Consider the following 25,454-nt stretch of genomic DNA (forward strand, 5'->3'; position numbering starts at 1 on the left):
TGTTTATACCATTGTCCCACCACTGTCACACTGTCAATAACACCCGAACATTATTGCACCAGACAGATGGAATCCACTGCTAGCCCACTGTTCAAGCCATTTATTTCCTGGTAATACATTGACTTTTTTTTTAACCTGCTCTTCATATCATTCAAGGATATGGCTTAAAATTGGTCAATCTCCAAACTTCACCTGAATGGTGATAAAATAACATTCATGTCTCACAAATGCTAGGCAATGACCATCTCCAATAAGAGAAAATCTCAAACACTGGGACTTGATATTCAATGCCATTTCGATCACTCAATCCTCTGCATTCAACATCTTGGGGTTTACATCTGACTAGAAACTGAACTGGACTAGTCAAGTAACTACAGAGGGAATAGTGACAGGTCAGATGCGAAGAGTACTGAACTGAGAATCCATCTTCTGTCCCTTTAAAGCCTATCTTCCATCTAGAGTTTAGAAAACCAGGAGCAGCAGCAACCGGGAAGTGGGGAGAGACAATTGATAAACTGCAGGAACACTTCAAGAATCTTCAATTATTGACTTCGAACGGGTCTGGATGGCTCATGCTGGTCATTTGACAGTTACTGGTTAACCATTTCTGAGCATATAGTTTTAGAGGCCTGGAAACTTAGTTACAGTAAATCATCTCATAACCCTTGTGATCGAGTGTGATGTCTTACAAAATAACAGATGTCAGGAGATCACAGTAAAACGCATGTGCAGCTTGTCACATGTAGGGAATGCTAGATTCTGCCATTGTCCAGGATGAGCACATGTGCAGGAAGTGTTTCCAGTTGCACAAGCTGCAGTTCTGGGTTTTGAAGCTTGTGAAGTGGTTGGAACAGTTCTTGGATATCTACGAGGCTGAGATTTACATTGATAGCTTGTGTAGTGAGATGGACTCACCAGATCACAAGGGGCTACAGCAATGAAGAGCATTGGTGACCATTCTCCTGTCCAGGAAGGACAGAGAGACAGTGAGGTCTGCAGTTGCTGGAGCTCAGAGTCGAGAGTGTAGTGTTAGAAAAGCACAGCTTGTGAGGCAGCATCCGAGGTGCAGCATAAGTCATGTTTCGGGCATAAAATCATAATCAGGAATCCTGATGAAGAGCTTATGCCAGAAATGACGATTCACCTGCTCGTCGGATGCTGCCTGACCTGCTATGCTTTTCTAATAACACACTTCCGACTCCAGCAAGGACGAGCAGGTGGCGCAGGAGCACCTGGGGACTTACTCACTCATCAGTATTCTTGTGGAAGCTGAGGTGAGAGCTAGTATCCCAGAGGAAGATAGTCAGAGCAAAGGTTTTGGCACATCAAGCAGCTTCACTGTACAGAGTAGAATGAGGAAGAAAGGAAGCGCAACAATGACAGGGGAATCTTTACTCTGGCGAGCAGACAGGAGATTCTGCAGCTGAAGGTTTAACACCAGTATGGTGTGTTACCTCCTCTGGGCCAGGGTCAAGTATATCACTGAACAACTGCAGTGTATCCTGAAAGGGGAGGGTGATGGATTAGAGGTTGCAGTACATGTTAGTACCAATGATATGGGCAAAGTAAGGAATGAGAGTGATAGGAGCAGACTGTAGGAAATTATTTAATTGGGTGAGAGGGTATTACAATGCCATTAGACAGGAACTGGGAGGCCGAGATTGCAAACATTGTCAGGTTAGTTGTTATCTTTTGGACCTCTGTCTGTGTATTTACCTGAATCACTCATCCCCACCGATGACTGGGCCTTAGGCCCTCAGGTGCTGTCCTTGCCCTTTGTGTAGTCTTGGAGGAAAGTGCTCCTTGTTTAGGGGAAACCCATTACAGTGCAACAATTTCCACAATTTTGACTGAATTCCTTGTTGGTTCCACAGACAATACTGCTGTCAACAGTCCTTCTCTTCTCCATGTACTGAAAACAAACTGTTCCAATCGATCATATGCCTGATTCCACATTTGCAAAATTGCCTCAGCTGGAGAATGACATCAGCCACAGCAACTCGAATCCTCAAATGAATTTCCAATCTACGACCAGAAAATCTTTATGACTCCCTTCCCCATCTGGTAGAATCCTGAGGGGCTAAGCCCATTCACAAACATTGCTCTACTTCATGGAATCTCAATATATCTGAATCCCTTTTTCGGATGATTTTGACTTAAGCCACTTCTAAGAAGCAAGGAGTTTGTTCACCAATTTGAATAACTCCATATGTGGCCTAATTTCAGCTTTGGTTCAGTATTGTCGAGTACATTGAGAGGTTTAAGTAAATAAATGGCAATTTCTGTAATTCCTATTTCAATTTGCAGGAAAACTGCACCTATGTAATGTACAGACGTTATGCAAACACATAAAATAATTAACATTTTCTTTTGTGGAATTGTTCCAGATATGTCTGTCGAAAGTGTGGTGCTGGAAAAGGTTCCTGAGGAAGGGCTTTTGCACAAAACATCGATTCTCCTGCTCCTCGGATGCTGCCTGACCTGCTGTGCTTTTCCAACACCACACTCTCGACTCTAATCTCCACCACCTGCTGTCCTCACTTTCACCCAGATATGTCTGTGTCCACTCTGCTACCTTTGTAAGCTTTTACATCCTTTTCGACTCATACTTTGAGATATAGAACACAGGAGATGGATACATTCACTTGGCATGTCAACAGACTTAAAATGTGGACAGGGAGGCAATGTGGTGTTGTCACTGAATGTTTGACCCAGGTACTGGGTTTGAATCCTGCCATGGCAGATGGTGGAATTTGAATTCAATAAATATCTGAATTAAGAGTCTAATGATAACCATTAATCCATTGTTAGCTGGTTTACGAATGTTCTTTTGGGAAGGAAACAGGCATCTATACTTGGTTTGATTGACATGTGGTCCCAGAGCTACAGAAATCTGGTTTACTCTTCACTGCCCTCTGGACAGTTAGGGTTTGGCAATAATTAATGGCCTCGTCAGTAACGTACTCAACCTGTGAATGAATTTTAAAAAGAAACAATAAGACACAGTACAGTATCAGACAAATTGAGCAGTTAGTCATTTTCTCAAGACAGACCATATGACCGTTCTCTAGTATGTCGATAAATATTGTCAGATTCTTTGGCCAAAATGTTGCAGTGGTTCCGTTTGCAACTTGAACCACAGGTGACTATTTTTTAGGAAAATGAGTTGGAGACGCATAACACAACAGTCATTTGCTCTCTCATGCATCCTGAAGCCTGTCTAATCGATTCAGAGGTAAATGACAACATCTTCAGGATGAGAAAAGGAGATGTTAGGTGGGGGAAGTATAAGATGGTTATAGAATCATAGAATCCCTACAGTGTGGATACTGATCTATGATGCACTGAAAGTTTTGTTAAGTATAACTGATGTAAAGCCAAATTTGTTCTGAGTGTACACAGTAACTTTGAGGATTTGCAAGGCAGAGAGGGAAAACAGAAAAAGGGTGAGTGAGCTACCACAGCTTTGCAGGCACCGACACTCCTCCGACTGCATACCATGCACCCATGACCAGTGGGTGGATGACCCACACTTTACGTACCGATTTCGCACCTCTCATTACTGACTTGGCATGGGGAGCAGCACGGAGAACTGTCAGGCGCTGACGTGCCGAGGCGTCGCAATAAGGCAGAGCATCAGAAGATCTTCAAGCTCCGTGCTTTTCTCTCTCTCTCTCTGCTACCCCACCAACACACGCACACACAGAGCTATCACCCTCGTCTCCACCCGCCCCCTCGACCCTGGCCTGCCTGCTGTTGCTGCCTTTCAGGGCAGGCACATGCACGAACACCCCGTGGTGGAGGTGGTGCGCCTGTGGGCATGGAACAGTCAGCACGGCGTTGGGTTTGAGGTAAGGTCGGAGCAAGAACCGAGGTAATGGATGGGTGTGTATGAAAGTGTGTGGGAGAAAAGTTCATGCACATGGGACTGACAAAAGGTTTGCTCGAGGGTTGACTTTCAATAGAGCACAGTGAGGCAGTTGCTCTTCTACCTACGAAAATCTGAGATAGAATCAGATCGTCTGCGGATGATTTAGCACCAAGATCCCCATGATCATGTGGTGCGATTAAAGGAGAAAGGCAGTGCCCACACGGCTGCACTTCTGACCAGAACTGAACAGCACTACGCACTTTCTGGAGTCAGTTATCCCAGGCCAATCAGTGATCCGTGGCCCTAGGGTATCGCTACATTGAGGTGAGATTCTGACTTAGAGGTGTTCAGTCAGAGTCCCCCAGATGGTAGCTTCACACCATTGACTCCTCAGCCAAGCGCATATACCAAATGTCGGAATCTGCGGTTCCTCTCATACTGAGCAGGATTGCAATTGCAACAATGCAACATCAGTACAGTAAAACTAACCTGTGTCACGACGGTCTAAACCCAGCTCACGTTCCCTATTAGTGGATGAACAATCTGAAATCTGGTGAATTCTGCTTCAGAGTGACAGGAAGAGCTGACATTGAAGCATCAAACAGCAACACTGCTATGATCACTTGGCCACCACAAGCCGGTTATCCCTCTGGTAACTTTTCAGACACGTCCTGCTCAAAACCCAAAGTGTCAAAAGCATCATGAGGCCCTACTTTCACGGACTGAACTCATACTGAAAATCAAGATCAAGTGAGCCTTTGCCCTTCTGCTCTATGGGAGGTTTCTGTCCTCCCTGAGCTTGCCTTAGGACACCTGTATTACAGTGTGACAGGTGTACCGCCCCAGTCAAACTCCCCGCTGCCACTGTCCCCAGAGCGTGTGGTGCCCGGCCGTGTGCATACTTCCAATCAGAATCAAGAGACCGTCGTGGCTCGCCTCCCTGCTTTACTGGGTAAGTGAAAGGAACAATAAGCATAGTGTTATTTCACCGGCCGCTGAGTCCTCCCAATTATTCCACAACTCTCATGTCCCTTCACAGTGCCAGACTAGGGTCAGGCTCAACAGCGTTTTCTTTCCCTGCTAATTCTGCAAAGCCCGTTCCCTTGGCTGTGGTTTCACTAGATAGAAGGTAGGAACCATGGGAATGTCTTTCATCCTTTCATGCGCCTCATTAATTAGATGTTAGTTTGGCGATGTTAAAACACTAAAATCTAAAAATGAAAACTCAAGTCATCTAAACTTCAAATATTAAAAAAACAGTGTACTTTCCGATATTTTTGATTTCACATCAGTGTGTAATAATTCCTCTTTTTAACTGAAAACCACTGCTAGATGTTATAGAGGTGGTATTTACTTCATTGCCAAGCAGAGGGACCAGAGCTGGAGTTATAAAAAAGTTAGATTAGTTACTTTCACAACAGACATCATTTAATGCATTATGTGAAATTAATTACAATCATTACATCCCCAATCTACTCTCCACCTCAACTGTGATTTAAAATACTCATCTTTACTGGATAAAAAATAAAACTCGTTAAAATCCCTGAAACCAGTTAAAATATAAAACATTCCAACTCAATATAAACCAAAACTAAATTTAAAATGCATCGAAAATAAAATGTGAGCAAATAGGAAATCCATTTAGAATCGTAAAAATCTGTAAACATTCGAAGCAATTCCAGACTCAGTGACATCATCAGATGAGACATTTCCTGCATGAATATTTCAAATTTCTGTATTCTCAGGGACAAAGAACAATGCAAATTACAGCACAGGAACAGGCGCTTTGGCCCTCCAAGCCTGCACTGATCCAGATTCTCTATCTAAACCTGTTGCCTATTTTCTCAGGGTCTGTATCCCTTTGCTCCCTGGCCATTCATGAATCTCCCTTGATACATTCTAAGTGATGGCATCATACCCATCTCTATCACCTCCACTGGCAATATGTTCTAGGCACCCACCACCCTCTGTGAAAAGAATTTTCCACGTGTATCTCCCCTAAACCCTTCCACTCTCACAATGGACTCGTGATCCCTAGTAATTGAATTACCCACTCTGGGAAAAAGCTGCTTGCTATCCAGCATGTCTACACCTCCCATTATTTTGTAGACTTCAATCAGGTTCCCACTCAAAGTCTGCCTTGCTAATGAGAATAATCCTAATCTACTCAAACTTTCTTCATAGCCAGCACCTTCCATACCAGGCAACACCCTCGTGAATCTCCTTTGCACCCTCCCCAAAGCACCAACTTCCTTTTGGTAATGTGACAGCCGCAGTATTCCAAATTGGGCTGAACCAAAGTCTTCTACAACTGTGACGTGACCTGTCAGCTCTTGCACTCAAAACCCTCCCCATTGAAGAAAAGCATGCTATATGCCTTGTTGACCACTCTGTGAACTGTGTTGCTTCCTTCAGGGAAAAATCGACCTGAACACCCAGATCTCACTGCACAATTTTCCCCAGGAATTTCTCATTCTCTGTAAAGTTTGCTCTTGAATTGGATCTTCCAAAATGTATGACCTCGCATTTGCCTGGATTGAACTCCATCTGTCATTTCTCAAACCAACTCTCCAATCTATCTATATTCTCTGACAATCCACTTCACTCTTTGCTACTCCACCAATCAAAGTGTCATCTGCAAACTAGCTAATCAGACCCCCTATACTATCCTCCAAATCATTTATGTATATCACAAACAACAGTGGTCCCAGCACGGATCCCCGTGGAACACAACTGGTCATAGGTCTCCATTTTGAGAAAATCCCTTCCACTACTACTCCCTGCCTTCTGCTGCCCAGTCAGTTCCCTATCCATCTGACTAGGACACCCTGGAAACATGCGACTACGCCTTCTACAAAAGCCTATCATGGGGAACCTTATTAAATGTCTCGCTGAAGTCCATGTATATGACATCTACAGCCGTTCTCTCATCAATCAAATTTGTCATTTCCTCAAAGAAATCTATTAATTTGATAAGACATGACCTTCCCTGCACAAAACCATGCTGCCTATCACTGGTAAGCTCATTTTCTTCGAAATGGGAATCGATTTTCTCCCCAATATCTTCTCCACCAAATTCTGTCTCATCATTGCTCTTATCCATCCATTTTCCTCTAGCTCCCATAACAAGTTGAAAAAATTTCACTCACCTTTGATCATTTCCTTAATTTCATCCAAAAGATATCTGTATTTGTGTGCTTTTTCATCCTAAGCCTTCTCTGGAGAATCACATCCATTTTCAAAGCGCACAGTAAAATCCACCATGACGACTTCCTGGTCCTTCTGAAAAATTTAATCTGGTATCCATAACTTTCAGTTTTCGTCTTGTAGTTGGGGTTCGAAATAAACTTTTTCAGTCATTATTACTTTAAAAAAGTAAATATTTTTCCATCATTCTATCATGTCTTTTAATTCTTGCCAGTTTTACCAACGGACACCAGCCAGAAATATGGGGTAGAGTCTCCAAAGAGACTGCACATCTTTGACAGTTCATCGACTGCACCAATGGTGATCCACAGGAAGGGCCTGGTGGATGTCCAGGGTCGCCAACAGCCCGCGTGAGGGGCAACGCCTCATCCAGCCGTAGCACATGCCCAACCCCATTTCTCACCCCAGCCCAACCAATCCAGCCCATAGAGCCAATCCTTATTCCGAAGTTGCGGATCTGACTTGCGGCTCCCTTACCTACATTGTTCGACAATGCCAGAGGCTGTTCACCTTTGAGACATGCTGCGGATATGGATACAGCCCAACGCGAGAGCTATACCATCTCCCCTGGATTTTCAAGTGCCAGCGAAAATTCATCAGACCAGTCCGGAACCGTGAAGCCTTCAAGGCACGTGCCCCTCTCTCGGTTCGAACCCATTCCAGGGTGCCCTGCCCTTCACAATGAAAAGAGAACTCTCCCCGGGGCTTCCGCTGGCTTCTCTGGGATCATTTGCGTTACTGCACTGAACGCCGTGAGGTGCCAGTCTTCGTCATTCTACATTCTGGGATCTGATCCAGACTCCCTTTTGATCAGCTGAGGGCAATAACAACAAAGTTTGGGAGAAGATTTGTAGCTCGGGTGCTTGTTGTTGTGGTTTTTTTTTCACCAAGCTGGGAATTTGTTTTGCAAACGTTTCCTCCCCTGTCCAGGTGACATCCTTAGTGCTTGGGAGTCTCTTGTGAAGCGCTTCTGTGCTTTTTCCTCCAGCATTTATTGTGGCCTGTCTCTGCCGCTTCCGGTTGTCAGTTCCAGCTGTCCGTTGTAGTGGCCGGTATATTCGGTCCAGGTCGATGTGTTTGTTGATAGAGTCTTTGCATGAGTGCAATGCCTCTAGGAATTTCCTGGCTGTGCTCTGTTTGGCTTGCCCTATAATGGTAGTGTTGTCCCAGTCGAATTCATGTTGCTTGTCATCTGTGTGTGTGGTTACGAAGGATAGCTGGTCGTGTCGTTTCGTGGCTAGTTGGTGTTCATGGATACGGATCGTTAGCTGCCTTCCTCTTTGTCCTATGTAGTGTTTTGTGCAGTCCTGCATGGGATTTTGTACACTACAATGGTTTTGCTCATGTTGGGTATCGGGTGCTTCGTTCTGGTGAGTTGTTGTCTGAGAGTGGCTGTTGGTTTGTGTGCTGTTATGAGTCCTAGTGGTCGCAGTAGTCTGGCTGTCAGTTCGGAAATGCTCCTGATGTATGGTAGTGTGGCTAGTCCTTTGGGTTGCGGCATGTCCTTGTTCCGATGTCTTTCCCTTAGGCATCTGTTGATGAAATTGCGAGGATATCCGTTTTTGGTGAATACCTTGTATTGGTGTTCCTCTTCCTCTTTTTGCAGTTCTGGTGTGCTGCAGTGTGTTGTGGCCCTTTTGAATAGTGTCTTGATGCAGCTTCGTTTGTGTTGTTGGGGTGGTTGCTTTCATTGTTTAGGACTTGGTCTGTGTGTGTGGCTTTCCTGTAAACCTTTGTGGTGAATTCTCCGTTCGGTGTTCTCTGTACCATCACGTCTAGGAATGGGAGTTGGTTGTCCTTTACTTCCTCTCTAGTGAATCGGATTCCTATGAGTGTGGCTTTGATGATCTGGTGTGTGTTCTCTTTTTCTGTGTGTTTAATTACAAAGGTGTCATCCACATATCTGACCCAGAGTTTGGGTTGAATTTGCGGTAAGACTGTTTGTTCTAACTTTTGCATTACTGTTTCTGCTATGAGTCCAGAGATCGGTGAGCCCATGGGTGTTCCGTTGATTTGTTTGTATATCTGGTTGTTGAAAGTGAAGTGTGTTGTGAGGCACAAGTCCAGTAGTTTAAGTATGCCGTCTTTGTTGATGGGTTCAACGTCCTGTTGTCTGTTAATCAACAGATTTCATCAACAGTTGACTAAGGGAAAGACATCAGAATGAGGACATGCCGCAACCCAAAGGACTAGCCACACTACCATACATCAGGAGCATTTCTGAACTGACAGCCAGACTACTGCGACCACTAGGACTCATAACAGCACACAAACCAAGAGCACTCTCAGATAACAACTCACCAGAACGAAGGACCCGATACCCAACATGAGCAAAACCAATGTAGTGTACAAAATCTCATGCAAGGACTGCACAAAACACTACATAGGACAAAGAGGAAGACAGCTAACGATCCGTATCCATGAACACCAACTAGCCACGAAACGACACGACCAGCTATCCTTAGTAGCCACACACACAGATGACCAGCAACATGAATTCGACTGGGACAACACTACTATTATAGGGCAAGCCAAACAGAGAACAGCCAGGGAATTCCTAGAGGCATGACAGTCATCCACAGACTCTATCAACAAACACATCGACCTAGACCCAATATACTGGCCACTACAACGGACAGCTGGAACTGACAACTGGAAGCAGCAGAGACAGGCCACTATAAATGCCGGAGGAATCAGCACAGAATTGCTTCACAGGAGGCTCCCAAGCACTGAGGATGTCACCTAGACAGGGGACGAAACGTTTGCAAGACAAATTCCCGGCAATAACAACAGTCGCCTCTTCGGACCGACTGACCCGTGTTCAACTGCTGTTCACATGGAACCCTTCCCAATTTCAAAGTTCTCGTTTTAATATTTGCAACTACCACCAAGGTCTGCACCAGGCAGCCCTAACTTGTCCCACACCCTAGGCTTCCATGCTTATTGCAGCAATCCTCCTACTCGTCACAGCGTAGCCCCCATGGGCTCTAGATTTCTAACGATGGCTGGGTATGGGTCTGATGCTCCAGCTTATCCATTTTTCGGGTAAGTTGATTTGGCAGGTTAGTTGTTGCACACGCGTTAGTGGAGTCTGACTTCCATGGCGGTTGTTCTGCTACCTATATCAACCCCTTTTTTGGGGTCTGATGAGGTTTGGAACTTTGCACCTTAACCCAGCGTTCGATTCATCCTTCAGCGCCCGTTCTGCTGACCTAAAATGGCCCATTGGGCACTCGCATTCCACGCCCAGTTCCAAGCCAGCGAGTTGGGCTTCTTATCCATTTAAAGTTTGAGAATAGATTCAGAAAATTTCAGCAACAATGACTCTAATGATTCGCTTTCGCGAGTAAGGCTGCATGGCAGATGAGACCCAGCTATCCTGAGGGAAACTTCAAAGGGAACCACAACAAGATGGTTCAATTTGTCTTCCAGACCAAGGTCAGACGACCAATTTACGCATCAGGACCGCTACAGACCTCCACCAGACTTTCCTCTGGCTTCGCCCTGCCCAACCATCTTTTGGGTCCTAACACGTGCACCCGTGCTCCACCTCCTGATGGTGTGGGTGAGACAGGCCAATGATGTGCCCGCCGCGGGGGTGCAGTATCACACCTCGGTCGACCCCTGCTGACCTTTCCCTTCATTTGGCCATAGGATGTCATGAATGCCCTTTGACTTGCGCATGTGTTCGACTCCTTAGTACGTGTTTTGAAACTGGTCGGGTGGGTCACTGGCATCGCGGCAGTCCTCTGGTGTTACATCATTCCAGTCGATCTTCGGGGTGGAGTGGACAGACTGAGGTTTCAGTTCTTTTGTATGAAATAACCTCATGCCAACGCAGGTTGGCACTCGACTGGGGGTCAGAACCATGACTCCAGGGCCTCTGACCCTTTGAACTCTCCTACTGGCCATCCCCACACACTGAGGCTCAAGCGACAGAGTGTTCCCCCAGCCGATAAAGTGTGTTTAAAGTGCCAATGACGAATGTGTGCTGCTCTTCAAATTCACTTGCACAGCGAGCTGTGTCATTCATCGACTGCACAAGGCGAGTGACCCACCTCTGAGAGTAGTATGTGTTTATATTATTTCTCAGTCTGTTCCTTGCCAGACGAAAATGACCCAGACCAGCATAGCACCCACCTGCCAACCGCAGTGACCAGCCTTGGCAGCATGCAGCATGACGGTGTATTGAGTGCAACACCTGACAGGTCATGTTACAGTTGAGTAAGGGTTTGATTTGGCCACATTTGGAATACTATGTACAGTTCCGATCAACGCATTACCAAAAACATATGGATGCTTTGAAAGGGTGCAGAGGAGCTTCACCAGGATATTACCTGGCATGGGAGGCACTAGCTATGAAGAAAGGTTGAGTAGGTTCGGATTATTCTCATTAGAAATAAGGAAGTTAAGTGGGGGACCTGATTGAAGTCTACAAAACCATGAGGGGTATAGACAGACTGGATAGCAAGCAGCTTTTTCGCAGAATGAGGGACTCAATTGAATGAGGAATTCAAAGTGAGAACGGAAAGGTTTAGCAGAGATATACGTGGAAAGGTCTTCACACAGAGGGCGGTGGGTGCCTGGAAGGCATTGCAAGTGGAGGTGGTAGAGCCGGACATGATAATGTCATTTAAGGTGTATCTAAACAGATACATGAATGGGCAGGGACCAAAGCGATACAGACCCTTACAAAATAGATGACACATTTAGTCAGAGGATCTGGATCAATGTAGGGTTGGAGGGCCAAAGGGCCTGTTCCAATACTGTGATTTTCTTCGTTCTTTTTTCTTGGGGATACAGAAATTTAAAATAGTCATGCAGGAAACCTCTCATCTGATGATGTCACTGAGTCTGGAATTGCTTCGAAGTTTTACAGATTTTTAAGATTCTAAATGGATTTCCTATTTGCTCACATTTTATTTTAGTTGGAGTTTAGATTTAGTTTTGGTTTATATTAGTTTTATATGTTGATTGGTTTTAGTGATTTTCATGGGTTTTATTATTTATATTTTAGCCAATAAAGATGTGCATTTTTGATCATTGTTAAGCTGGAAGGCAGATTTGTGATATTATGATTGTAATAAATTTCACATAATGCATTAAATGATGTCTGTTGTGAAAGTAACTAGCTTAACATTCTTATAACTCCAGCTCTGGTCCTTCTGCTTGGCAAAGAAGAAAATACCACCCCTATAACATCTAGCTGTGGTTTCCAGCTATGAAGGGGAATTATCAAGCACCAATGTGCAACAACAAAACTCAGAAAGAACACTGTTTGATCCTTTGATGTCGGCTCTTTTGCTGTCATTGTGAAACAAAATTCACCAAATATTGGATTGTTCAACCACTAATATGGAACGTAAGCCATGTTTAGAACATTGTGAGACAGGTTAGTTTTCCCCTACTGATGATGTGTTGTTGCAATTACAATCCTGTTCATTATGAGAGGACCACAGATTGAGACATTAGGTGTATTTTTTGGCTGAGGAGTCAATGGTGTGAAGCTACCATCTGTGGGATTATGACTGAACACCTCTAAATCAGAATCCCACCTAAACATAGCGATACCCTAGGACTGCGGATCACTGGTTGGCCTGGGATAACTTACTCTGGTCAGTGCGTAGTGCCGTTCAGTTCTGGTCAGGCATGCGGCCATATGGGCACGCCTCTCTCTTTTAATAGCACTTCATGGTCATGGGGAACTTGGTGCTAAATCATTCATAGACAATCTGATTCTATCTCAGGGTGTCATAAGTAGCAAAGGAACTACCTCACTGTGATAAATTGAAAGTCATCCTTGAGTCAAACTTTGTTGGTGCCATTTGCATGAACGTTACTCCCATGTACGTTCATACGCACCTATCCATTACTTCGACTCTTGCTCTGACCTGATCTCAAACCCGACGCCCTGCTGACTGTTCCATGTCCACAGGCTCATCACCTGTCCCCCGGGGTGTTTGTGCGTGCACCTGCCCTGGGTGGCAGCAACAGCAGTCAGGCGATTTTCGAGGGGGCAGGCGGAGTCGAGGTTGGTGGCACTGTGTGCGCATGGGTTGGGGGGTAGTGGAGAGAAAGAGAGAAAAGCACGGAGGTTGGAGGTCTTCTGATGCTCTGCCTTACTGCGACACTTCGGCACGTCAGTGTCTGACGGTTCTCTGTGCTGCTCCCCGGCCAGGAACTAATGAGAGGTGCCAAATCGGCACGTAGAATGTGGGTCATCCATCCATTGGTCTTGGGTGCATGGCATGCAGTCGGAGGAGTGTGGGTGCCTGCAAAGCTGTGGTAGCTCACTCACCCTTTTTCTGTTTTCCTTCTCTGCCTTTCAAAGCCTCAACGTTACTGTTGGCACTCAGAACAAAACTGGCTTTACATTAGTTATACTTAGAAACAATTTGGGGCACCACACATAAGTAACTTTCTAACACTTAGAAACATTTCAGTGCATCACACATCAGTGACAATTTGATACTTCCCCCACCTAGCACCCCCTTCACCAATCCTGAAAATACTCTCAATTGCTTCTGAGAGGATTATACAGTCTCCAGGATGCACGAGAGAGCAACTGGCTGTCATGTTGTCCATGCCCAATGCATTTTCCAAAAAAAAAATCACCTGTGATTCAGGTTCCAAACAGAATTAATGTAGCATCTCAGCTAAAGAATCTGACAATGTTTATGGACATCCTCGAAAACTGTCATATTGTCTGTCTGGAGATACTGACTAACCACTCAACTTATCTGATACTGTACACTGTCTTATTGTTTCTTTGTTAATTCATTCACAGGATGAGGATGTCACTGGCTAGGCCAGCACTTACTGTCAATCCCTAACTATCCAGAGGGCAGCGAAGAGATAGCTGTGGCTGTGGGGTCACACGTAGGTCAGAACAGGTTAGGATGCCATTTTCCTTCCCTGAAAGACATTAGTGAAGCAGTCAACAATGCATTAATGGTTATCATTAAACACTTAATTCCGCCCTCCAACGCATCTCGTCTACATCCTGTACCTCCGCCCTCAGACCCCATCACTCCAACCGTAACAAGGACAGAACGCCCCTGGTGCTCACCTTTCACCCTACCAACCTTCGCATAAACCAAATCATCCGCCAACATTTCCACCACCTCCAAGCAGACCCCACAACCAGGGATATATTTCCCTCCCCACCCCTTTCCGCATTCCGCAAAGACCGTTCCCTCCGCGACTACCTGGTCAGGTCCACGCCCCCAAACAACCCACCCTCCAATCCTGGCACTTTCCTCTGCTACCGCAAGAACTGTAAAACCTGCGCCCACACCTCCTCCCTCACCTCTATCCAAGGCCCTATAGGAGCCTTCCACATCCATCAAAGTTTTACTTGGACATCCACTAATATCATTTATTGCATCCGTTGCTCCCGATGCGGTCTCTTCTATATTGGGGAGACTGAGCGGCACCTAGCAGAGCACTTTAGGGAACATCTCCGCGACACCCACACCAATCAACCACACCGCCCCGTGGCCCAACATTTCAACTCCCCCTCCCACTCTGCCGAGGACATGGAGGTCCTGGGCCTCCTTCACTGCCACTCCCTCACCACCAGACGCCTGGAGGAAGAACGCCTCATCTTCCGCCGCAGAACACTTCAACCCCAAGCATCAATGTGGACTTCAACAGTTTCTTCATTTCCCCTTCCCCCACCTCACCCTAGTTCTAAACTTCCAGCTCAGTAACTGTCCCCATGACTTGTCCGGACTTGTCCTACCTGCCTATCTCCTATTCCACCTATCCACTCCAACCTCTCCTCCCTTATCTATCACCTTCATCCCCTGCCCCACTCACCCATTGTACTCTATGCTACTTTCTCCCCACCCCCATCCTCCTCTAGCTTATCTCTCCACGCTTCAGGTTCACTGCCTTTATTCCTGATGAAGGGCTTTTGCCCGAAACGTCGATTTCGAAGCTACTTGGATTCTGCCTGAACTGCTGTGCTCTTCCAGCACCACTAATCCAGAATCTTAATTCCACATATTTATTGAGTTCAAATTCCATCATCTGCCATGGCAGGATTCAACTGCAGATCCCCAGAACATTACCTGCGTCTCTGGACTAAACATTCAGTGACAGCCATTGGCTCCCTGTTCACTTTTTAAGTCAAGTGAACATATCCAGCTGCGGTGCTCCGCAAATAAGGGCAAAATATTGTGAATGCTGGTAATCTGAAATTAAAAACAAAGTTCTGGAGAAACACAGCAGTTTTGGCAGCATCTGTGATGAGGGAATAGAGTTAATGCTTTAAGTCTAAAATAACTCTTCTTCAGAATGAGAAGAAGCCCATTCATCTGATATATAACACCCACCACTTCTCAAAGTTTGAGTCAAAGAGAATGTAAAAGCTTGTAAAGATAGCAGATTGTACACAGACATATATGAGTGCAAGTGAGGACTGCAATGCTGGAGATTGTGGTGCTGGAAAAGCACAGCAGGTCAGGCAGCATCCAAGGAAAGGAGAATCGATGTTTTGGGCATAGGCCCTTCATCAGGAAATGTAGATTGTCCTGTTCCTCGGATATTGCCTCACCTGCAATGCTTTTCCAGCAGCACACTTTGGAAAGACATATCTGGACTAATTAAACAAAAGAAAATGTTTTTTTTTTATGTATTTGCATGAAGTGTGTACATTTTATAGGTACAGTGTTCATGCAAATTAAAGTAGGAAACGTACAAATGTTAAATTATTTACTAAAACTTTTCAATGTACTGTACAATAATAAATCAAATCTGAAACCAGACCACATAAAGAATTATTCAAATAGTGAACACACTCCTTGCTCCTTCGATGTGGCTTAAATAGGAATCATCATAAAAAGGGATGCAGATATATTGAGATTCCATGAAGTAGAGGAATGATTATGAATGGCTTAGTGCCTCAGGATTCTATCAAATGGGGAAGGGATTCCTGAAGATTTTCATGTTGTAGGTTTGAAATCCTTTTGAGGATTCGAGTAGCTGTGGCTCATGTCATTCTTCAGCTGAGCTAATTTGGAAAATGTGGAATCAGGCATATTATCGATTGGAACAGTTTGTTTCCAGTACATGAGGAAGAGAAGGACTGTTGACAGAAGTACTGTCTGTTGAACCACCAAGGAATTTAGTCAAAATTGTGGAAATTGCTGCACTGCAATGGGTTTCCCCCAAACAAGCAGCGCTTTCCTCCAAGACTGCACAAAGGGAAAGAAACCAAAATGGTCAAAGGGTCAGTTAAAAGCGAAACGTCAGCTCTTTTCTCTCCTTACAGATGCTGCCAGACCTGCTGAGATTTTCCAGCCTTTTCTGTTTTGGTTTGAGATTCCAGAATCTGCAGTCATTTTCTTTTATCTAAAGGGAAAGAAACACAGCCTGATGGACTAAGGCTCAGTCATTGCTGGGGATGAGTGATTCAGGTAAATACACATATAGAGAAACAAAAAGGTACCAACTAACTTGACAATGTTCTTCTTTTCCAGTAGACAGTACTGCCAGGCGTATTCCCACTTCACACATTCCCAAAATAGGTCAGAACCTACAGGAAATAGGCATAAGCTCCTGTTTCATATTAGGGAAACCAATTCTTGTTGTGAAAATGTAAGTTCCAGACATAACCAGTGGTTCTAGTGTAAGATATAGTTGTGAACTTGCCAATTAATTTAAGCCAAGGCAAAACAGAAATAGAAACAAAAGGGGAAATAAACTGTTACATGCTTTTGGCTCTCACTAAATACGGGACAAAGTAAATTGACGTATTGGAGGCAAGAGTAAAAACCACATCAGTGTTATCTGTGTAAACCAACCCAAGAAATTCAATTAAATTTTTTGGATATTAATTTCCTTGAAGAGGTTACAAAATATGTATTGCATAAACATATTGTGAGTAAACACAGTTAGAGAAAGTAAGGAATGGTTATATACACGTTGTATTAGGAGTACAGAATACAGTATTTGGTCAATGCCACTGTTCTGGATGATCATATCTGTAGGAAATGCCAAATGTGCTCCGTCACTGAGCTGATAATTAAACGGACAATGCAAACCATCCATATTGTTCAGCTTGAAATGTGACAACACATACAGCTATAGCAAGAGGAGAGCTTAACTGACAATCATCAAGGTAAGATGATTATTCAGTGAATGCCTAACATTTGTATACACAAGTTAGGTCCATCCCCTTACGTAGAACATAGGACAGTACAGCACAGTACAGGCCCTTCTGCCCTCGATGTCGTGCTAGCCTTCTATTCTACCTTATGAACAGACAGACCTTCAATTCCTTCAATGTATTAACTTCTATGTGCCAATCCAAGAGTCGCTGAAATGTTCCTAATGTATCCAACTCTAATTCCACTGGCAGTGCATTCCAAAGCCCTAAGCCTAACCCTAACCTTACCTCTGGTATCTCCCCAAAACCTTCCTCCGATCACCTTAAAATTATGCCCCCTCGTAATACACAATTCCACCTGGGAAAAAGTGTCCGGCTATACACTGCATCTATGCCTCTCATCATCTTGTACACCTCTATAAATTCACCTCTCATCCTTCTTTGCTCCAATGAGAAAAGCCCTTGCTCTCTCAACCCTTCTTCATAAGACATGCCCTCCAGTCCACACAGAAACTTTGATAATTTCCTCTGCACCCTATCTAATGCTTCCTCGTCTTTGCTATCATGAAGCAATGAGAACTGAACACAATATTCCATGTGTGATCTAGCTAGAACATTATAGTACTGCAGCATAACATCGCAGCTCTTAAACATAATCCTCCTGTTGATATGCCTTCCTAAAAACCCTCTCAACCTGGGTGGCAACTTTGAGGAATCTATTGGCATGGACCTCAAGATCCCTATGTTTATCCACACTGCCAAGAATCCTACCTTTAACCCTGCATTTTGCATTCAAATTCAAACTTCCAAAGTGAATGATTTCATGCTTTTCCAGGTTGACCTCCATCTGCCACTTATCAGACTAGTTCTGCATTCTGTCGATGTCTTGTTGCAATCTACAACAGCCCTCCACACCATCCTCAACTCCACCAACCTTCGTGTCAACAACAAACTAACTAACCCACCTTTTCACTTCCTCATCCAAGTCTTTTATAAAATTCACAAAGAGCAAAGGATCCTAAAGGGATCCCTGCAAAGCACCACTGGTCAGCGAGCTCCAGGTTGAATACTTTCCAACAACCACCACCCTCTTTCTTCTACATGCCTGCTAATGCTGTATCCAGACCAACAGGTTGCCCTGTATGCCATGCATCCTTACTTACTGAATGTGCCTCCCATGATGAAACATATCAAATGCCTTACTAAAATCCATGTGCACTACATCCACTGGTCTACGTTTGTGAAAGTGTTTTGACACATCTTCCAAGACTTTAATAAGGGTTGTGAGGCGTGACTAATACCATCTCATCCACATTCCTCACCTTGCCGATATCATTGGTACTAACGTGTATAGCAACCTCTAATTCATCCCTTTTGGGATGCCCTGCAGTCATTCAGTGATATCCGTGACCCTGACAGAAAGGAGGTAACACACCATCCTGGTATTACGCCTTCAGCTGCAGAATCTCCTGTCTGCTCGCCTGAAGAAAGAATCTCCTGTCACTGTTGCTCTTCCTTTCTGCTTCATCCCCCTCTGGACAGTGAAGCTGCTTGTGGTGTCAAAACATTCTCTCTGATTGCGTTCCTCTAGGATACCAGCTCCCACTTTAGTTTCCAAAATAGAATCCTGGTTAGTGAGTGTTTCCCCATGTGTTCCCGCACTACCTGCCTGTCTTTTCTGGACTGCACAATGGTCACCGATGTTCTTCTTTGCTGTAGCCCCATGTGCTATGTTGTGTTCACCTCTCTAAACATGCTATCAATGTAAATCTCAGCCTCGTGGATATGCCAGAATGCTTCCAACCAATTCTCAAGCTTCAAGACCCAGAGCTCCAGCTCCTGCAGTTGGGAACACTTCCTGAACATGTGGTCATCCTGCACTCTGGCAGCATCTAGCACTCCCTACACATGACAAGCTGCACACGCTGTTTTACTGTGCTCTCCTGACATCTCTTATTTTGTTCGACATCACACTCTATCACTAGGATTATCAGCAGACTAACTGTAACAAAGTTTCCAGGCCTCTAACACTATACGCTAAGAAAGGGTTAATCAGTAATTGTCACATAACCAGTACTCACCCATCCAGACCCTTTCAAAGTAAACAATTCAGCAGGAACTGCACTGAAGATTCTCAGAGTGTTCCTGCAGGTTATCAATTGCTGTGTCCCTCCCCACTTCCCGGTTGCTGCTGCTCCTGCTTTTCCAAACTCTAGATGGATGGCAGGCTTTTGGGGGACAGGAGATGGATTACTCACTTCAGTACTCCTTGCATCTGACCTGTCATTATTCCCACTGCAGTTATTTCACTGGTCCAGTTCAGTTTCTGGTCAGTTGTAAACCCTAAGGTGTTGAATGTAGAGAATTAAGTGATAATAATGGCAGTGAATATCAAGTCCCAGTAATTGAGATTTTCTCTTGTTGGAGTGTCATTGACTAGCATTTATGTGACAAGAATGTTACTTCATCATCATTGAGGTGAAGCCTGGAGATTGACCAATTTTAATCCATGTCTTTGTGTGTTATGAAGAGTGGGTAAATAAAGTTTCTGTATTCCCAGGAAATAAATTGCTTGAACAGTGGGCTAGCGGTGGACACCATCTGTCTTGTGCAAACAGGTTCCGGGGCTATTCTCAGTATGACTTTGGTGGGTCATTGATATAAACAGTGGGCTGGTCGGTCTCAGTGTAAAAGCAATGAAGTCTGTGTTTGAAAGAGTTAGACAATTTCACATTTGCATTGATGGTAGATCCAAGGTTGTATCCGCTGTCCATGTAACATAATTCAAATGTGGTTGAAACATTTCAGTAGATTGTAACAAAATAACCCTGTTGGATCAATGCAAGCAGTGTTGAGATCAGTTTCTCCAGTATTACACCATCAGATTGTACTGTTAACAGTTAGATTGTCTCAGGTTTATGGTTGCGAATTGCTGGTATAAAAAGTGAGAAGGTCTCTTTCATTGGAGGGGTGTCTAGAAATCTGAACAGGAGGAAGCAGTTTCATCCATTGAGAATGGCCCATCATTTGATTAGAAAACATGCTATTCAGACACCTCATAGTCAACCGTTCTGCCCAAGACTGCAAGAAATAAGAGAGAGTTGTGAATGTAGCCCAGTCCATCATGAAAACCTGGCTTCCTTTAATTGACATGGCCTACATTTCCTGCTGCGTGGGAAAGCAGTCAATATAATCCAAAAGACTCTCCCACCCCTGTTATACTCTCGTCCACTCTTTTACGTCAGACAGAAAATGCAAAAGTTTGATAACACACACCAACAGATCTCAGAGCAGCTTCCTCCATGCTGTTTTCAGACTGAGAAACACATCTCTCTCTGCACATCCCCTGTAGCTATAACACCATATGCTGCTTTCTGTTCCATTAGCATGATATACTTATGTCAGGTATGATTTGTCTGCATAGCACGCAATACAATGCGTTGTCACATGTACCAAGTTACAATGAAATAAGAAATCAAATTGAATCAAACCAGATCATGTCTGGTCATTGACATTGCTGCCCAAAATCTATTCTATCCGTGATGTCATTTGAAGCGTACGATCAGAAAAGTAAAATAGGAATTAACTTAAAAGCATGCAGACTCCCAGAGTCAGAGAGAAATAGAAAAGAGACCTTAGTAGTCACATAGAAAACTAATGTAGGTCCCTTGCAGTTAGTCCACAGTTGGAAATTCATCCTGTGGAACAAAGAAATGATGAGGAACTAAACTCACACTTTGTTTCGGTTTTCACAAAGGAGGACATGAATAAGACACCAGAAATGATTGGAAACACAACATTTAGTGAGAGGGAGGATCTGAAACAAATATAAATTGCAGTGGAATTCTGTTTGACAAACTCACGGGATTGAAGCCTGAAAAATGGCAAGGGTCTGATAATCTACATGCTAAGTACTGAAGAAAGTGTCCCTAGAAATAACAGATGCATTGGTGGCCATTTTCCAAGATTCTAACAGGAGCACTTAGAAAATAATTTTGAATCTGTGATTGTCAGAACAGATTTCCAAAAGGAATATCATGTTTATCAAATCTACAGAAATTCCTCTGGGATGTGACTAATAGAGTTGCTTGAGGTATTCAATGGAACTGGTTTATGTGCACATGCAAAAGACGTTTGATAAAGTCCCACATAAAAGATTAATATGCAAAATTATAGTGCATTGGATTGGGATAGTATATTGAGTTGTAATGATAATAGATTAATAGACAGGGAACAAAGAGTAGGAATAAATGTATTGATTTATGAATGGATGTAGTGATGAGTGGGGTATCTTCGAACAAGATAAGCATTCAGTTTACCATTTATCATGAGCAAACACTACGAACAGTAGCCAATATTATTGCCAGCAAAGCTTAGCTTGTAACACTTGTATTCATATTTTACAAAAGATTTGATCATCAACCAGCAAAATATCCACTCACAAACCACTGCCTTGTTTTCATATGATGCCACACTTTGATTTTTCTCAGACCATGTCTGATATACACCAAGTGACACTGGACTGGTTTGGACTGGACAGTTCTATGAAACAATGCTGACTGTCTCTGATTTTCCATTCATTTGATCCTCTCACATTGAATTACTATCTGTAAGAGTGATAGAGGCAGAAACCTTCATAATAATTGAGAAGTAATTAGATGTGCTCTTACAAAGCCAAGGCAAATAAGCTATAGACAAAGTTCTGGAAAATAGGTTTAAGAGAGGTGGATTTTGTTTTTCAACTGTCCCAGATGCAATGGGCTGAAGAGCTTTTCCCTGAGCTGCAAATCTCTATGACTCTATGGATCCTCTTCTTGCTCGGTCTCATAACTGATGGTGATTGCTTCTGGGTATTCCATCCACGCATTGCTCGAACAAATGCAGACGGGGTCCCGATCTTGCTTTTGCACACTCTTCTACCTGATACAGATTTTCTTCAAGTCCTGATGTCTCTTGCCCCTCTAAGTGATGCTGATTGCCTCAGGATCCTCCTGCCTTACTCCATTACATTTTTCCTTCTTGCGAAAACTTTTAATAAACAAATGCCTGTTAAGGTCAAAATGAATTCTGACATTGACATTTTTTTCTTTAAAAAGCCTTGACAGTTTGCTAGCTCTAAAAAGATACTTAATAACTGTTTTTCAGTGTTCTCAGAACTGGCTCTGAGTCACTGTGTAGATGCAAGTGCTTTTGTGTAGGTACTGGGTTGCTGGAGAAGATATGCAATTGCTGACGGCGGTTAAAGGTGGAAATGAATCGTACACGATTGCAATTCACTGATAGATGAAAAATGTAATATAGGGAGGCCATTACAGAATGAAACTGCCTGAGATAGTAGACAGTAAAATGATGGACTTTCTGCTCATTTCTACCTCTGTGTCACGGTGACCATGTCCCTTAATTTCTACCCGGAGTCTCATCCGGGCTTTACTTGACTTGAAGATGTGTCTGACTATCAGAATGTTAAAGAGAACTAGCAAAAGGAGTACATGTACAGTCCAGAAGATTGAAAGATAATATTCTGGTTTGGTGATGCAATAGCATTTAAGATGATTGAAGATGTATTTAGCTCTGTATTTGAAAATTCAGACAATCCCTTCCAAAGAGCCCAACACACTCACTGTGCTAATAACCATGACTGCCATTTTCACAGAGCTGTATTTTGTTCTTAGTTTTTTTTACAACAAGTATCCACAAATTGACCAAAGGTGAAAGCAATCGTGAGCCATGCTGAACAGACTGTGGCACCAATCAGAAGCATTACAACCAAATACAGGCAGGAGTAATATCCAGGAAAGAAACTGGAAAGTAAATGACAAGCGATCTCAACATTACGTCTGTGATGACAACCAGAAGATCTGTTACTGCTATTGCCACCAAATAATGATTGTCAATTTTAGAGAGTCCACAGTTTCTGTGAGATCAGATTCCAATTGCCAACAAGTTAACTGTTAGTTAAAAGGCTAAAATTACTGCACAAATACAATGCATCCGTTTTATACTGTTTTTCTGTTAATGTTTTCTAGGAGAAAGTGAGGACTGCAGATGCTGCAGATCAGAGGTGAAAATGTGTTGCTGGAATCTGAAGTCCTGAAGAAGGGCTCATGCCTGAAACGTCGATTCTCCTGGTCCTTGCATGCTGCCTGACCTGCTGCGCTTTTCCAGCAACACATTTTCAGCTTCATTTCTGTTAATGTTGTCTACATGATACCTGAAAACACCTTTTTATTGTCCTTGCATTCTTGATTAAAACAATGAAAATACTGATAGTTATTTAGAACAAAAAAAATTAAAAAAGAAGACTTTAGAAATTCTTTAGAAATTCTTTAGACTTTAGAAATTCTACATTGCACAGTGTTTCAAACATGAAACATATGAAGATTTGAATGTTCATTTGATCCAATTTAGTTCCATTATCTAGAAATAACACATTTTGTCCTGGACTTTCTGCTTGCCAGATGATTGCTTCTGAATTGTAGATAGGAGTTGCAGTTTGGGACCTTGTATTGTCCCCAGGAGAGCAGACGTAGTGATTGAAGATTCCAAAAGAAAATGCCAGATGCCTGTAACGCTCGAAAAGTGTTTGTTTATCTTGGAGAATTTAGTGGGCTCTGCTGCAGAGGTAAAAACAATAACTGCAGATGCTGGAAATCAAATACTGGATTAGTGGTGCTGGAAGAGCACAGCAATTCAGGCAGCATCCAACGAGCAGCGAAATCGACATTTCGGGCAAAAGCCCTTCATCAGGAATAAAGGCAGTGAGCCTGAAGTGTGGAGAGATAAGCTAGAGGAGGGTGGGGTTGGAGAGAGAGTAGCATAGAGTACAATGGGAGAGTGGGGGAGGAAATGAAGGTGATAGGTCAAGGAGGAGAGGGTGGAGTGGATAGGTGGAAAAGGAGATAGGCAGGTCGGACAAGTCCGGACAAGTCAAGGAGACAGTGCTGAGCTGGAAGTTTGAAACTAGGATGAGGTGGGGGAAGGGGAAATGAGGAAGATGTTGACGTCCACATTAATGCCCTGGGGTTGAAGTGTTCCGAGATGGAAGATGAGGCGTTCTTCCTCCAGGCTTCTGGTGGTGAGGGAGCGGCGGTGAAGGAGGCCCAGGACCTCCATGTCCTCGGCAGAGTGGGAGGGGGAGTTGAAATGATGGGCCACGGGGTGGTTTGGTTGATTGGTGCGGGTGTCTCGGAGATGTTCCCTAAAGCGCTCTGCTAGGAGGCGCCCAGTCTCCCCAATGTAGAGGAGACCGCATCGGGAGCAACGGATACAATAAATGATATGAGTGGATGTGCAGTTGGTTAACTAATAACTAAGGAAACATTAGACTATTGAACACCGAATCTGACTCCTGAGCAAACAAACCATCTTGGTTTCACAAATTACAGCACAAATCCAGAACTGTTCCATCTCCACGCAGTCCACTCACAACACAAACACGTGTACGTATATATACATATATACATTCACACACACACAAACATGCGTGCGCACACAGATACACACAGACTCACAGACACGCAGACACATGCGTGCACACAGACAGACTGTCTCTCTCACACACACATACACACACACATTTGCACATTCACATACACATAGACACAGGCACACATACATACTCTCTTTTACACACTCACACTCACACACAAACAAGCACACACACACATTCACAGACAGATAGACATGCACAGACACACATGCACTCACACACAGACACACAAACACACACAATTGCAAACACACAAATATGTGTGCATTCACACAAACACATGTACACACATGCAAGCACATGGACACCCATACACAAACACACAGACACACAAACATGTGTACACACACACTCGTACACACAGACACATGCACACACACACACAATGATATGTACACACACACAAATGCCGATACACACAGATACGTGCACACAAACACACATACACAAACACGTTTACACATGCACATGCATATACACACATGTATACATTTCACCACCACCACCACCAACACTACTAAGCCCTCCCCTGCGCTTCCATGATCCAATTCCCATCCTTTCCTGTTACCTTCTTCAATATCTCCCATAATTTTCTGGGACCAGACATGCATCGGCACCCCTTGTCCCGATATCCCCCATAAGTACTTGAAAGTTAACAAATGCTGACCACCAGAAACAACAAGCTCTTGTTCAAGATCCAACACCATCACACCATTCCATCTGCAGGTCATACCTCCTTCCTCGACATTTTAACCAATTCTTCCCAGCTATCC

Source organism: Chiloscyllium punctatum, chromosome 26, assembly GCF_047496795.1.
Source record: "Chiloscyllium punctatum isolate Juve2018m chromosome 26, sChiPun1.3, whole genome shotgun sequence".
Taxonomy (NCBI): domain Eukaryota; kingdom Metazoa; phylum Chordata; class Chondrichthyes; order Orectolobiformes; family Hemiscylliidae; genus Chiloscyllium; species Chiloscyllium punctatum.